Source organism: Ornithorhynchus anatinus, chromosome 8 (assembly GCF_004115215.2).
Source record: "Ornithorhynchus anatinus isolate Pmale09 chromosome 8, mOrnAna1.pri.v4, whole genome shotgun sequence".
Taxonomy (NCBI): Eukaryota; Metazoa; Chordata; class Mammalia; order Monotremata; family Ornithorhynchidae; genus Ornithorhynchus; species Ornithorhynchus anatinus.
In genome coordinates this window covers 32650216-32666088 of record NC_041735.1, presented here as the reverse complement: position 1 = coordinate 32666088, position 15873 = coordinate 32650216, and the positions used below count along the sequence as shown (strand labels likewise).

The 15873-nt window shown below is 44.0% G+C and overlaps 1 non-coding gene across 1 annotated transcript; it reads right to left on the bottom strand.

Annotated features, from left to right (window-relative positions):
* Positions 1-15460: 15460 nt before the first annotated feature.
* Positions 15461-15598, bottom strand: LOC114814028. The gene has a single exon (XR_003761771.1). It is a non-coding gene; the product is annotated as a small nucleolar RNA SNORA7 (small nucleolar RNA).
* Between the last annotated feature and the right edge of the window lie 275 nt (positions 15599-15873).

Here is a 15873-nt window from a genome sequence, read left to right as displayed (position 1 = left end):
GAACAAAGGCAATGTTGCCCGGGGATGATGGGGGGTGGGGGAAATCACCCCTAGCCAGAGCACAGGGGAGGTGGGAATGGGGGCTCCCCAAAGGATGGCCGCTTCTGGGCGCGGGGAGGAGGCGCAGTTTGGGATGTAATGTTCCATGGTCTTGGCGGGTGGGGGAGAATTGGGGAATACAATGCCCCACAGCCCCGGGGTGGGGGTGGGTTGGGAAACACAATGTCCCACGGCTCGGGGTCGGGGGGAAGCAGGGGTGCACAATGTCCCACGGCTCCGGGGAGGGAGGAGGGGAGCACACGGTTCGGGGGGTGGAGTAAAGTGTCCCACGGTCCGGGTTTGCTACCTGGACGCACTTCGAGCGGGTGCTAGCCCAGGGGAGTTGGAAGTTGGAGGGTCAGAGGAGAGATGGGGGATGGGGGAAGGCAGGGCACACTTCCTGCTTCCATCGTACTTTCCCAAGCACTTAGTATAGTGCCCTGCACATAATAAATATGATTGAATGAATAAATGAAGAGACATTTAATAAGTACCATTGATCGGGTGGATGTTAATATTTCATTAGCTAATTATTTTATTATAGGTAAGCATTTACATAGTTAATCATGAAGCAAAAACTATATTGGTTGCATTTGTTATCAGTTGTAGTAGCATTTACTGAGCCCATCTAAGGTGACTGGGCTCAGAAAGGGCCCAATATGAAGGCATCTTGAGTTTAAGGGTGCAAACATGGGCAGGCTTGAACTAGACTTCTCTTTCAGGGTAGCATCTCATACAGTGTTCTTCCAAGAGGCCTTCCAGGGTGGCCTGGTGGATATGAGGACGAGCCTGGGAGCCAGAAGAAACTGGATTCCAATTCCAGCTCTGCCACTTGTCCGTTGTGTGACCTTGAGCAACTCACTCCACTACTCTGTAAAATGGGGATTAAGAATGTGAACCCAACATGGCACAGGGACTGCGTCCAACCAGATAACCTTTTATCTACCTCAGTGCTTAGAACAGTGCTTGGCACATAGTAAGCACTTAACCATTACCATCATTATTTCCTGTCCCTTCTGTGTCGCCAATGCACTTGTGTCTTAACTTGGGTCACTTTTTAACTGCTCTGGACTTCTGTATCTTCATCTGTTCACCCTCCTCCTTGGATGGGAGCCCCTAGTGGGACAGGAACTAGGATAACCTGATGGGTTATCTTATATCTATCCCAACATTTAGTAGAAATCTTGACACATAGTAAGTGCTTAACAAATACTATTAGTAGTAGTAGTAGTATGGTGAACCCCTTTGATCTCAGAGAACTGACCTATAATAGATTTACAAAGGGATACTTGGAGAGGTTGTCTCCCTAAACTTTCATCTATTACTTGTATCCATCCTCTCAATACCCTGCCTTATACTGAGATCTGGGTGTCTAGGAGGTGGAGTGAGAGAGGGGTTGAGAGACCATGAATGGCAATCTCCTTACTACATAGGCAAAAGAGAGAAAGGCCGGTGAAGATGATAAAATCAAAGTCGGGCAGGGGGTTCCTGGCCACTCTCCTTCCCCACACTCAGCACCACACAGCCCAGTGACCACCTTAGCCAGGCCACAGCACCCTCATTCCACCCGGCTAATTATCACCCAGTCACAACAGTTCCACGCCCCAAAAAAACTGAGGAAGTCCTAGGAATGGGGCTGGGAGCAGTAAGAAAGCAGGGGGAGGGAAAAGGAGTGAAGAAAAGGTAGCAAGAGTAGTATTTATTGAGTCCCTTTTGTATACAATGCACAGCACTAAAACGTGCTATAGTAAATAAACAAGTGACACATTCCTTGTCCACAAGGAGCTTACACTCAAATGGAAGAGACAGACAAAAAAGCATTTATAAACAGAGTAATAAAAATGAGTCATGAGTGCACAACTGAATACATGTATTTATATAAATGCTGAGGATTAGTATAAGTAGATACATAATTGCAAGTGAATCTAATCCCCTCTAGGGATGAGTTTGACACATGCCGTCGAGTTACCCAGATTCCGGAAAAGGAAGCAGACCACACCAGTCAGGCTTAGTGAGATATCTATAAAGGTGGTTCATTTGGGGAAGTTACTTACAGGACAGCCCTGGGTGGCAGCAGGGCACAGGAGACACACCACACCCCGCCTAGCTAGGGCCACCCCTTTATATGCTGCGTGACATCACTATAAAAGCAAAACAGCTTTCATAAGGTGCTTACCTGCCCGGATTGCACAGGCCCAGGGCTCATACCATAACAGCGAGAGTGCAGCAGTGCACATGACTGGGCCTTGAGACCACAGCAGGTGAGAGCCAGGGCACAATCACTCCTACAGCTCATATAACTAAAATGAGCTTTGCTTATTAGATAGATCAAAATTATTGAATTATGTGAATACTCCCAGAAAAGAGAATGATCTTAATGTTGAAGATGCTTGTCTTTTCAGTAACAGTCAGAAACCCACCTCCTCGATTAGTGAAGCTCAAAATAGGGAAAGACAGATTTTATATGGCAGTCATCTTTACTATCTAGTCCATTGTATGGGGTCTGGATAGTACACTGGGAAAAAATGTTCACATAAACTATTAATGGATTGAAAAGAGTGGAGTGTGTACCCAGTTCATCAAGCATTTCCTATGTGCAGAGCACTGTACAAAGCACTTGATACTCACCTCACCTTCAGCCCCTCAGAACTTACATACACATCCATAATTTATTTTAATGCCCATCTCTCCTTCTAGACAGTAAGCTCCTGGGGGGAAGGGATCATTTCTACAGCTCTGTTATACTGGTCTGTCTCTGTCTCTCTCTTTATGTATATAAATATATATATTTATATATATATATATATATGTTTATACCAAGCACTAATATGGTACTCTGCACATACTAAGTACTCAACAAATACTGCCAATTGATTGACTGGGAAACGCCAATAAAATAAGGTTTGTAGATGTGATCGACGTAATTGATTGATCCTTGCCCACAAGGAGCTTACAGTCTATAGGGGGACACAGAGAGTGAAATAAACTAGGTATAGGGGAAATATCCCTTGTTAATACAGCAGATTAACTCTCCCTCCCTCCCAGCTAACAGCAGGGCTGAAAGAGAGTAGAAGACCCCAACTGCATAGACAAGTGAGCGAGACTCCCAGGTAGCCTGTAGGCATTAGAGAGGGGTTCCCAGCTGACCAGCTTGTTCTAGGCTGGAAAAACTAGACAAGTGATTATGCTCCTGGGATAGCTGGTAAAGATTTGAAAAGAAGAACTCCAAAATGATGTCAATCATACTGACATGCAGATTCACTCAAAGAGTGAATGTTGTGTGGGCAACAGGTGTTGCCATGTTGAGGTAAGAATGTCACAGATTTCCCTAAGAAACTCCCTAATTTTGACATTTGCCCTAAATAGAAATGCCTGAAAACCATTGTGTCTCTTGGAAAATAAAATGCAATTGAACACATCTGTGTTTAGTAACACATAATCTAGGCTGCAGTTAGCAGACCTTTGCTTTCCATGAGAATCAGGGTTCCAGATGAAAGAAAAATCACTTTCCCGAAGGAAATTCCATGAATTTTTGAAGTCACTCATAACTGAACTAGACTCTCAAGTATGGGAAGAGATCCCGCCATATCTTTCATAGTAATTGGGCTTCTTTTTCCCTGAAAGTTGAGATTGAAATGTCTATTGTATTATCTCCATTAGTGCAGGAATATTCCCTGTAGGTATTCGTGGTTAATCTAATTTTATATAAAGTGTTGAGGAATTTTCCCTAGAAAGCTCAAAGCTGACTATGAGAGTGCCTCCCAATACAGATCAAAATCATTCACTTCAAAATTCAAACCTTTTGATGAAGTGTTTATTGAATGTGACATTTGAAAAGGCTAAGAAAAAAAGCTACGCTTTCCATCCTTTGCTCGAGAGAGATCTTCTAAATCCTTGACTGATTAGGAAAACATCACCTAACTTGGATTGAATCCTGTCCAGTATTTAGAGATAGATGATAATCGACTGAAACTAGTAACTGCCAGACAAGAAAATACAGCCCCATGACCTTGTTCTTTAAGTTGCAGTTCTACTCCCAAATAGTACAACAAGTAGACACAATGGGCTCACAATCTAGAGAGTGTCTGTGCATATTTGTTGCTGTTTCTGCCCTAATGAGTACTCACAGTATCCAACAAGCATTATGCATTTTGCAGAAGGCCACAGCTGTCCCACTTGTCATACATTCCATCAGGGACCTGACTCAGTTTTCCCACACCTCTCAATCAACGAATGTGGAAAGAGCATGGCCTAGTAGATACAGAAAGGGCTTGGGAGCAAGAGGAGCTGGATTCCAATACTAGTTCCACCTCTCGCCTGCTATGTGACCTCGGCCAAGTAACTTCACTTCTCTGTGCCTCAGTTTCTTCAACTGCAAAATGCGGCTCATTGTGGGCAGGGAATGTGTCTGTTCATTGTTGTATTGTGCTCTCCAAAGTGCCTAGTATAGAGCTCTGCACACAGTAAGTGCTCAATAAATACAATTGAATAAATGAATACCTGTTCTCCCTCTTACTTAGACCTTGAGCCCCACATGGAATAGGGACTGAGTCTGACCTGATTAACACATATTTACCACAGTGCTTAGAACAGTGCTTGGAGTACTTAACAAATACCATAAAAAACAAATGACTACTGTGCAGAGCAGCTTACTGAGCATTTTATGAGTTCATATGAGTTCATGAGTTATTAATTCATTCATTCAATAGTATTTATTGAGCGATTACTATGTGCAGAGCACTGTACTAAGCGCTTGGAATGTACAAATCGGCAACAGATAGAGACAGGCCCTGCCCTTTGACGGGTTTACAGTCTAATCGAGGGAGACGGGCAGACAAGAACAGTGGCAATAAGTAGAGTCAAGAGGAAGAACATCTCATAAAAACAATGGCAAATAAATAGAATCAGGGTGATGTATATCTCATTAAACAAAATAAACAAAATAAATAGGGTGATGAAGATATATACAGTTGAGCGGACGAGTACAATGCTGAGGGGGTGGGACAGGAGAGGGGGAGGAGGAGAAAGAAAGGGGGGAGAAGAGGGTTTAGCTGCGGAGAGGTGAAGGGGAAGTAGAGGGAGCAGAGGGAAAAAGGGGGGAGCTCAGTCTGGGAAGGCCTCTTGGAGGAGGTGAGCTTAAGTAGGGATTTGAAGAGGGGAACAGAATTAGATTGACGGAGGTGAGGAGGGAGGGCATTCCAGGACCGCGGGAGGACGTGACCCAGGGGTCGACGGCGGGATAGGCGAGGCCGAGGGACGGTGAGGAGGTGGGCAGCAGAGGAGCGGAGCGTGCGGGGTGGGCAGCAGAAAGAGAGAAGGGAGGAGAGGTATGAAGGGGCAAGGTGATGGAGAGCCTTGAAGCCTAGAGTGAGGAGCTTTTGTTTTGAGCGGAGGTTGATAGGCAACCACTGGAGGTGTTTAAGAAGGGGAGTGACATCCCCAGAACGTTTTTGCAGGAAGATGAGCCGGGCAGCGGAGTGAAGAATAGACTGGAGCGGGGCGAGAGAGGAGGAAGGGAGATCAGAGAGAAGGCTGACACAGTAGTCTAGCTGGGATATAATGAGAGCCCGTAGCAATAAGGTAGCTGTTTGGGTGGAGAGGAACGGGCGGATCTTGGCGATATTGTAAAGGTGAGACTGGCAGGTCTCGGTAACGGATCGGATGTGTGGGGTGAACAAGAGAGATGAGTCAAAGATGACACCGAGGTTGCGGGCCTGAGAGACGGGAAGGATGGTTGTACCATCCACGGTGATAGGGAAGTCTCGGCTTGGGAGGGAAGATGAGAAGCTCAGTCTTGCTCATGTTGAGTTTTAGGTGGTGGGCAGATATCCAGGTGGAAACGTCCTGGAGGCAGGAGGAGATGCGAGCCTGAAGGGGAGGGGGGGGGGACAGCGGCAGAGATCTAGAACTGCGTGTCATCTGCGTAGAGATGGTAGTCAAAGCCGTGAGACCAAATGAGTTCACCAAGGGAGTGAGTGTAAATGGAAAACAGAAGAGGGCCAAGAACTGACCCCTGAGGAACTCCAACAGTTAAAGGATGGGAGGGGGAGGAGGACCCTGCGAAAGAGACCGAGAATGACCAACCAGAGAGATAAGAGGAGAACCAGGAAAGGATGGAGTCCGTGAAGCCACGGTGAGATAAGGTGTGGAGGAGGAGGGGATGGTCAGCAGTGTCAAAGGCAGCTGAGAGGTCAAGGAGGATTAGAATGGAGTAGGAGCCATTAGATTTGGCAAGAAGGAGGTCATGGATGGCCTTAGAGAGAGCAGTCTTGGTAGAATGGAGGAGACGGAAGCCAGATTGGAGGGGGTCCAGAAGAGAATGGGAGTTAAGGAATTCTAAGCAGCGAGTGTAAACGACTCGTTCTATGGGAGATAGGGTGATAACTGGAAGGGGAAGTGGGGTCGAGAAAGGGTTTTTTTAGCATGGGGGAGACATGGGCATGTTTGAAGGTAGAGGGGAAGGAGCCATTGGAGATTGAGTTATGAGAACTGCTGACTGCATTTCCACCTTGGCAGATTTTAAAGGCCTTTGACAGAGTCACCATCAAGAGGAGGCGAGAGCTGTCTTACCCTTTTCATATAGCCTGTCATCGTAGCCAACACCAGCTTCATGGCTTAGATCTCCACAACAATCTTCCAAGTTATTCTGGGGATGCTATTTCAGTGATTTTTCACTTTTAAAAAAAACCCACCACTCTCTAGCTTGCCCAGGAATATTCCACACCAGCAGCAAAATTGGGATGATGAGAGAGCTTAAAGGGGAGAAGGGAAAGGTTGTGGCAAAGAATATGCTTCAGGCCCTCTCTCTCCAAACAAATTCGCAGGCAGTAGGATTTATCAAGAACCACAGAAAAGAGTACAGTATCTTAACACACACACCTTTGTATAGCAGTGGTTCTTTACCACTGCTTATGTCAAGTCTGCAGTACAATGTTGTAGCTGCCTTGGAAGTGAAAATTTGGTAGCCCTCTGCAAAGCCACCATTATTAATGTCTTTTACTTTGCAAATTTTTACAAATTCACTGCTACATACTGTTTCCTGATGTTGATGATGAGTATGGTCAGACATTCTACCAACAGAACTATTCAAGGAATCTGATGAGTCACTTATGGAAGGGCCAAGTGTCATGACCATAGGGAAGTTTGGACTCCGCTGCACTTCTGTGGATCTTCAGTTTGGGTGGACGTTTATTACTTCATGTTGTTTTACCTCATTATCTCTTGAAGAAATAGACATATATTCGATCTCTTTTTAAACCTCCAAACAACCACACCCCTGTATACATGTATTACTCTTTTCATTCATTCAATCATACTTACTGAGTGCTTACTGTGTGCACAGTACTGTACTAGGCACTTGGAAAGTACAATTCAGCAACAAATAGAGACAATCCCTGCCCACAATGGGCTCATGATCTTCAACAGGGATATACTATTACATATGTGTTTTTATACATGCTCACATATCCCTATCCCTTTCAGTTATTAATGTCAGCGTAAATCAATGAGTGCATTAACAATGGCAGTATAAGACATATGTATATCTGCAACATGGAGAAATACAGAATCCATTTCCCAGATCTGCTGTCCTAACTGAATGCAAATTCCACAGTCAATTAATCAACTAATTAATGGCACTTATTGAATGCTTATGATGTGCAAAGTGGAGTTGCCTAGTAGGAAGAGCCCTGGCCTGAGAGTCAGAGGGCCTGGGTTCTAATCCTGGCCCTGACATTTTCTCGCTCTGTGACCTTGGGCAAATCACTTAACTTCTCTATGCCTCAATTTCCATATCTGTAAAATGGGGATTCAATAACTGTCCTCCCCCCTACTTAGACTATGATCCCCATGTGGTATATGAGCTGCATCTGACCAGATGATCTTGTATCTACCCCAGTATTTAATACAGTGCCTAGAATTTAGAAAGAGCATAACAAATGTCACTATAATGATCATTATTCTAATCATCATTCATATTGCAATTATAATTATGATCCTTATTATTAACATGATTGGGTTCAGGAAGCCAGAAGAGTTGTGGCCCAGCTGCATCTGGCTGATTGCTATTATGCAACGCCACAGGTGGTTTCTGGGCACTGGGGATTACCCATCTCCTGCTCACCTGTGACAATGTCAGGATCCTGCAAGTGAAAAGAAAATCACTGGTCTGGAGGAAGATGAGGACATGAAACCCTTCCCTATAAACGTCTACCTGGCCACCACACAGGGCTGAGAGTAGCTCGATTATACAATCAAATTGCAGCATGGTGAGTTTCTCCTTCTTGCTGACTCTGATTGGAAAGGAGAGATCATCTGTTTTTGTGAGTCAAGAGGGTGATGGAGACCTGAACCAGGAGAGGACTGATCAACAAGATCGGTAAGGAACATGACTGTTAGAAGTGGATGTTCCCTTACTCCCTGACAGTGACACTACCCTGGCCCCTTGCCAGACAGAAGATTTCCCATTCACCTTTGAGACCTCTATTCTCTAGCAGACCGGTCTGCTGTACTGAGAGAGCTGCTTGCTTTGAGATTTATCCTGAGTTCCTTTCTCCATCATTTTCCTGCCTCCCAGCTATATATTCAGCCAAGGTTTCTCCTTCCCAGATAGGGGCCTTCTCAGCAGAGAGCCAATCCTGCTCCCAGGATGCTCATGCCTCCCAGATTTTCAGCAGGTCCCTATAGTTTGTGGATAAGACAACCTCTTGCTCACATCTTCCCATTTATTTGCTGGTCCCAGAGCTGCAGGGACACCTCCATTGGGGCAGACCACTGGTTGGGCAGAGGAACAGAATGGGTTTTAGCAGCCACTAGATTGGGTCTTTTCCTGAAATGAAGAGGTTATGGCTGCCTTTCCCTCTCTCTCGCCCCATGAGACAGAAAACTGTCCCCCAAACAATCTAAGACAGACAGATACAGATTCATACACACACACACACACACGTACACACACACACGTGCACACACCAATATATCCCTAGGATTCTGGCAAGCCAATTACAATCTCAGTTCAATCTTCCACCAGAAGCAATCTAGTCCCCCTACAGTTCACTGGACTAAACTATTCCAAAGTTCCATAAGAACGATTCTGTTCTTCATATTCTTAACATAGCATTTAGGCTTTGAATAGATTTGAACAATCCTTCAGGCTGTTGTTTTATCTTAAAGAATTCACTTCTCCCTCTTTTCCTCTCTTCTGCTTAACCTGTATTCCAGCAGTTTAATTCCTTCCAAGTCCTTGTCTATAGCTCCTGTTTAATCTTCAGTGAGTAACAGTTTTAAATGTTTCTGACTGCTCCTATCGATCTGCTCCTCCATATTATACCATCCTAAGGTCATGATGCCATCTACTTAAAGAAGACCTCTATTTCTCCTCTATATATTTCACTGAACTCAAAATGGGTTCATCTAAATTGAACCAACTGTTGGCAAACTGGTCATACCATGACCTGGTCATCCCACCTCTGTTATCTTCTATTCCACTGGTTTAATTTCTAGATTTGCTGGAAGCCTCATTCTGACTACTGGTGATGATCCAGCTGCTTAAATAGTGATTTGACAAGTTAATAATTGCATGTGGTAGGCAGACCAAGTCTTGGATGTGAGTATTCTTCTTATCTTTTTAATAATATGTATAGAGCATATTTACAATTACTTCTGAACTATACCAGGAACTATATGACTAATTCAAAGACAGGATTTGTTTTGTGATTGAACTCAGTTTTGGGTTATTTGACCTTGTATTCGTGCAACCTTGTTTTGTTATATAACCTGATTTAATCCTAATTAGTATTTATGATTTTACTTAATACTTGACCCAACTTTAACATTTTGTGAAATGCTTTTTAAATCATATTTCTTATATATACTGGGAGTCTGTATGGCTTTTTTCTAGTATGTCCTAGGGTCTTGTGATTGAGCACATGGTGGGACAGAAAAACTTCTGAGATCAGCTCTCTTTCCATTCATAAATCAGTACTAGATAGATAAAGGCACCCAATGGTTTGTGAATGATAATTATGGTACTTGCCCTGGATTGGTGCTGGAGAATAAGCACTGAGTGTTTTGGGGATGATGATGGGTCTGTGGAGTTCTGGAGCCAAGGTATATTTCTGAAAAGGATTTAGAAGAAGAGAGTTGAGGCCCTAGGGCTATTTCTCTTTTACTTTTATCTTTTTTCATACCTGATCTTTTCTCTCATATCGAGTCTTCAAGATTAAAGTCGGTTACTCTCCCTGATGACATGGTCTGCAAGTTGGTAGAAGCAGTTTGCTATAATATGTGCACTAACCCTTTCACTCTCAGCAATTCACTCCCAATACATTTCTATTTTATTCCCTCTATTTGTATAGAGAGGTACATATTTTACCATTAGTGTCTGAGTGTCTGACCCTGCTGGACATTTATCTGCCTAACAATCCTTTGTTTAGACTTGAACCTTCCTAGGATTTGGCAGGACATCAGAGATGGCAGTGGGAAAGCCTGACTTGACAGTGTTAGCTAAGTGATCATTGGAGCCACCTGCAACCTGGGCTGTGAGTCTGAGGGAGGAATGAATAAAGGTCCAACATTCAAGTGTAAGGGTGATTCACAAGGGAGAACATCCAGTACTCCTGCTTCTGTAATTATTACCAGAGCCATGCAAAGCAATAAGATCCTGGGAGTACCTCACCCCACATTCACATGTACAACCTCTAAATCACAAACTGGCCACTTGGGTCTGAATCTACAGTAGTGACCTTCACACTATCAGTGGGCCATGGGTATAGTGGGATGGCTTTTCTAGTAGTGGAATTGTGTCCCATTGAATTGTGCTCAGGTTGCTACAGCTGGATTAATCCCCAGTTGTGCTTAAATTGTCACCTATCACCACCGAATCATTCTTCTAATCATGGTCAAATTGTTTAAGACAAATCATTTTCCTATCATCTCCTTGATCTCAGTCCTACATCCAATTGCTGACCAATCCAGCAAGAAGACAAGATAATCCCATGCAGGGTCTCTGATCCACTATGCAAAGATTTTAGGGAAATAACCCACCAACCAGTACAGGGCTTCTGATAATAATGAAAATGATATCTTTTAAGCACTTACTGTGTGTCAGCAATATACTAAGCACCGGGCTGGGTACAACAGATCGGTTGGACACCATTCCTGTCCAGAATGGGGTTCGCAGTCTTAATCCCCATTTTACAAATGAGGTAACTAAAGTTACATGACTTGCCCAAGGCCATGCAGCAGATAAGTGGCAGAGCCAGGATTAGAACCAATGACCTCTGACTCCAAGGCCTGTACTTTATCCACTTCACCATGTTGCTTCCCTTCCCTGATCCTCCCCTCAAATACTCTAGGGCAATAACGACCTACCAGCAGTAGCATAAAAATCCAACAATGAAAAATATACTTGTGCTTTAAAGTCCCCATCTTTCTCCATTTGATGCCAATGTCTGTTTTTCCTAAACCAGATGATCTGCCAGGAGCACACCCCTTAACCTGGTGCTTTCATATCCCAGCTCAGGCTATAGGTGGCTCCAATAATCACTTAGCTGGGATTGTTCATTAAGACAGACTATACCGTTGCCATCCTTGATGTCCTGTAAAGTCCTAGAAAATAGGGTCAGGTACTCAGACACAGTTAGTAAAATCTGAAACAATTCTTTCCTGATCATCCTCGATATCACAAAATGACCCTTTTCTTGCTACTGCCCGGGAATCCTAGACACCTGAGCCCTAAAGCTTTCCCGACTCTCTTAAGAAGAAAACAAGAGAAAGAAAGAAGAATTTTTCTTTGACATTTATTTCATCTGTAGTGCTTGGCAATTAAATCCCACCCCCTACCTTCCTGGTTTCGTGCTGCACTTTTATCTCAGATAAATCATTCTACAGTTATCTCTTAAGATGCATTTTAAGATTTGGGGTGTTATTGTAAGCTCATTGTGGGCAGGACACATGTGTAGTGGCTTAATTCTATTGTACTCTTCCAAGTGCTTAGTACAGTGCTCTGCATATATTAAGTACTCATAAATACCATTGATTGATTGATTTGATTGATCACATTGGTCTAATTGTGAAAATGCCATTTTCCATGTAAATAATGCCTGAACCCTTGTTCAACCTCATTTGTTTCCACTTCACTTTATCCTATGTTTACACTGTCCCATTTATATGCTTGTCTGCACTCTCCAATGCAGATATCCTCTATTCCTTTAAGTGGTTGAATTGCTGCATAAATTGAACTCCCCAAATTTCCTTCCATTACTTCACTCGCCCTCAAAATGTTTACTTACTTTTAGGAAACATTTCATCAATGTGTCCTATTTAAAAAACTTGGTGTGACAGAGTAGGCTGTCCTGTATCTCACACAAATCTCACACAAATTCATCAGGGTCTCTTTTATTTCCCACTTGTGCCACCCTCAGTTTGTCTCCTAAAATAAATGGTAAAACTGATCAATCCATAAATCAGTGGTATTTATTGAACACATTGTATGCAGAGTACTGTACTATGCACTTGGGAAAGGACAATACAACAGTCTAGATTTGGAGAGTGAATACAACCCCTGGGTCCATAGGAGTGTAAACTGTTGGTAAATCCTGGGTCTTTGTATGTGTTCACACCTACCCCATGGAAGTTTAGCTTTGCTGAGGTTAATTTGGTAATATTAATTTAATGATATTTGTTAAGCACATACTGGCACTGTACACTGGGGGAGTTATAAAAAAGTCAGGTTGGACACAGCCCATGTCCCACATGGCTCACAGTCTTAAACCCCATTTTAAACATGAGGTAACTTAGGCACAGAGAATCGAAGTTACTTTCCAAAGTAAAAACAGCTGGCAGGTGGCAGAGCTGGGATTAGGATCCAGGTCCTTTGACTACCAATCTTGTGCTTTTTACACTTGGCCACACTGCTTCTGTGCTTATGTTCCCGCCCTAGGTTGAGGCAATCACAGAGGCAAGATTGTTCTATGTCCTCAGCAGTTCCAGGTACAATGTCCCCTGATTCTCTGAGGTCACCAAGGGATGGATTCCAGGTGGTAAACCCCTGAGATGAGCTAAGGTCTCTTAAGGCCTTGGATCTTTTTCACTGCACCTTTCAGCTGACCCTTCAACTTCTCTCTCTCCTTTGTCTTTGTCTGTAACTGGGGAGTCATCAGCTCCATGACCATCGCTAACTGACTCATGACTGCCTGCAGGACCAATTAACTGCCTGGAAGACTCTGCCCTTTTCCCTAAAGGCTGTAATGTCAATGTATTTGGGCTCATTTTCCTCCCAAAGAATCCTTATCCCTTCCAGTAATGCTCAAAAGATAATGGCTGCTTTTTGTCCTTGCTGGCCTTTATTATTGGCAAGCAAACTTCCTCGACTCAGTGAGTACATGGCCCCCAAGGAGCAGCCTGTGATCACTATTGGCCCCCCTTTTGGGGCCCCTTTAGGTCCTAGGGTGACATCTCATCTGATCTCCTGGGATGTCCTGCAGCCTTGAAGAACCCACCCCATTCTCAAATACATTTGGTAATAAACTCACCACTGAAGACCCAGGCTTGCAGGGCTGGTGTTTAGCCTGTGGTCTGGCCCATCCTCACTGGGTGATCAGTTCAGAACCTGAGTCTTAAGTTTCAGGATCTTGCTTAGAGTGCCAAGATTTTAGCACAAATCCCCAGTGGACCTTCCCCCAGAGCAGGAAGAGGAGCCCATGGTTCCAAATGGAGTATCCCAGCAGGTTTTCTATCCTGGGACACAGCACAGCACTATATCCCACCCCTTCTCTGTGTCCCCAGATTACCTAGCTACATAGTGGCCTTATCTGGTTGGTATAAAGCAATGAGTGCATTAACAATATCATTATATATCTTCATGTCTGCATGGTGGGGAAATATAGAATCAGTTTCCCAGATCTGCTTTCCCAACTGCCTGCCAATTCCACAATCAGTTAATCAACCAATTAACCAATTAACTGTATTTATTGAATGCTTATTATGTGCAAAGCAGTGTTGCCTATTGGAAAGTGCCCAGCTCTGGGAGTCAGAGGACATGGGTTCTAACATCAGCACTGCCATTTTCCTGTTGTGTGACCTTGGACAAATCCTCTTAACTGGTCTATGACTAAGTTTTCAAATTTATAAAATGGGGCCTCAATATCTATTCTCCCTCCTACTTAGATTGTGAACCCCATGTGGGATATGGGCTATGTCTGACCATATGATTTTATATCTACACCAATGCTTAATACAGTGCCTTGAACCTAGTAAGAGCTTAACAGAGAACACTATAATTATTATTAGAATTATCATTATTATCATTACTATTGAAATTATCATCCTTATCATTATTATTGTAATAAGTCTTAATGTCTGCAAGGTGGGGAAATACAGAATCAGTTTCCCAGATCTGCTTTCCCAACTGCCTGCAAATTCCATAGTCAATCAACCAATCAATGGTATTATGATTGGGTCCAGAAAGCCATAAGAGTTGTGGCCTGGCTACATCTGGCCAGTTGGTATGATGCACCGACACAGGTGGTTTCTGGTTTGCTGGGGACTACCCATCCCCTGCTCAGCCACGACAGTGTCGAGATTCTCCTAGTGAAAAGGAAATCACTGGCCTGGAGAGAGATGAACAAATTAAACCCTTCCCTATAAATGTCACCCTGGCCACCACACGGGACTGAGAGTAGCTCCATTCCAGAATCAAATAACAGTATGGTGAGTTTCTCCTTCTTGCTGTCTCTCTGGTAGAAAAGGAGAGGAGATCATCTTTTTTGGGGAGTCAAAGGGGTCATGGAGATCTAGAGCAGGAGCAGACTGGTCTACAAGATCAATAGGGAACATGACTGTTAGAACTGGCAGTACCTCTACACCCTGACAATGACACTACCCTGGCTCCCTCACCAGACAGAAGATTTCCCATCCTGCCTTGGTCCCTCTACTCTCTAGCAGTTGGCCTGCCATATTGAGCAAGCTCCCTGCTTATGGCTGATTCCTGAGCCTCTTTATCATTTTCCTGCCTCCCACCTATATATTCAACACAGGCTTCTCCCTCCCAGAACTGGGGACTTCTCAGCAGAGATCCAGCCCTGGTCCCAAGATATCTATGCCCTCCAGATTTTCAGCAGTTCTCTCCAGTATGTGGTTGAAACAACCAGTTTCTCACATCTCCCTGTACTTCTGATTGTCCCAGAGCTGCAGGGGCACCTCCACTGGGACTGCCACAAGTTGACTCCCATCCATAGTGACGTCTTGAACACATCTCTCCAAGAAAGCCCCACTTCTTTCTGCAATCATTCTGGTACTGTATCCATTAAGTTTTCTGGGTAAAAATACGAAAGTGGTTTACCATTGCCTTCTTCCACACAGTAAACCTAAATCTCTGCCTTTTACTCTCTCCCATGCTGCTGCTGTCCATCACACGTGAGTTTTGACTTGTAGCAGATTGCCTTCTACTCTGTGGCCACTGCACAAGCTAAGAATGGAATGGGTATGCCTCTGCCTGATTCTCCCTCCTGTAGCCGAGACTAGTAGAGTACTGGAAACTCTCCAGGTACGATCCCGAGAGGGGAGTAAGGCCATTAGATTGGGTCTTTTCCTGAAAAGAAGAGGTTATTGCTGCCTTTTTCCCTCTCTCGACCCCTGAGGCACAAACTCTGACCCATAAGCACTCTCACCCAGAAATAAATTCACACACACACACACACACATACACACACATAATATCCTTAGGACTCTAGCAAGCCAATTACCATCTCATTTCATCCCCCACCAGAATTAACTAAGTCCCCCAACAGTTCACTGGATTCAACTATTCCCAAATCTCCATAAGAAAGATCCATTTTT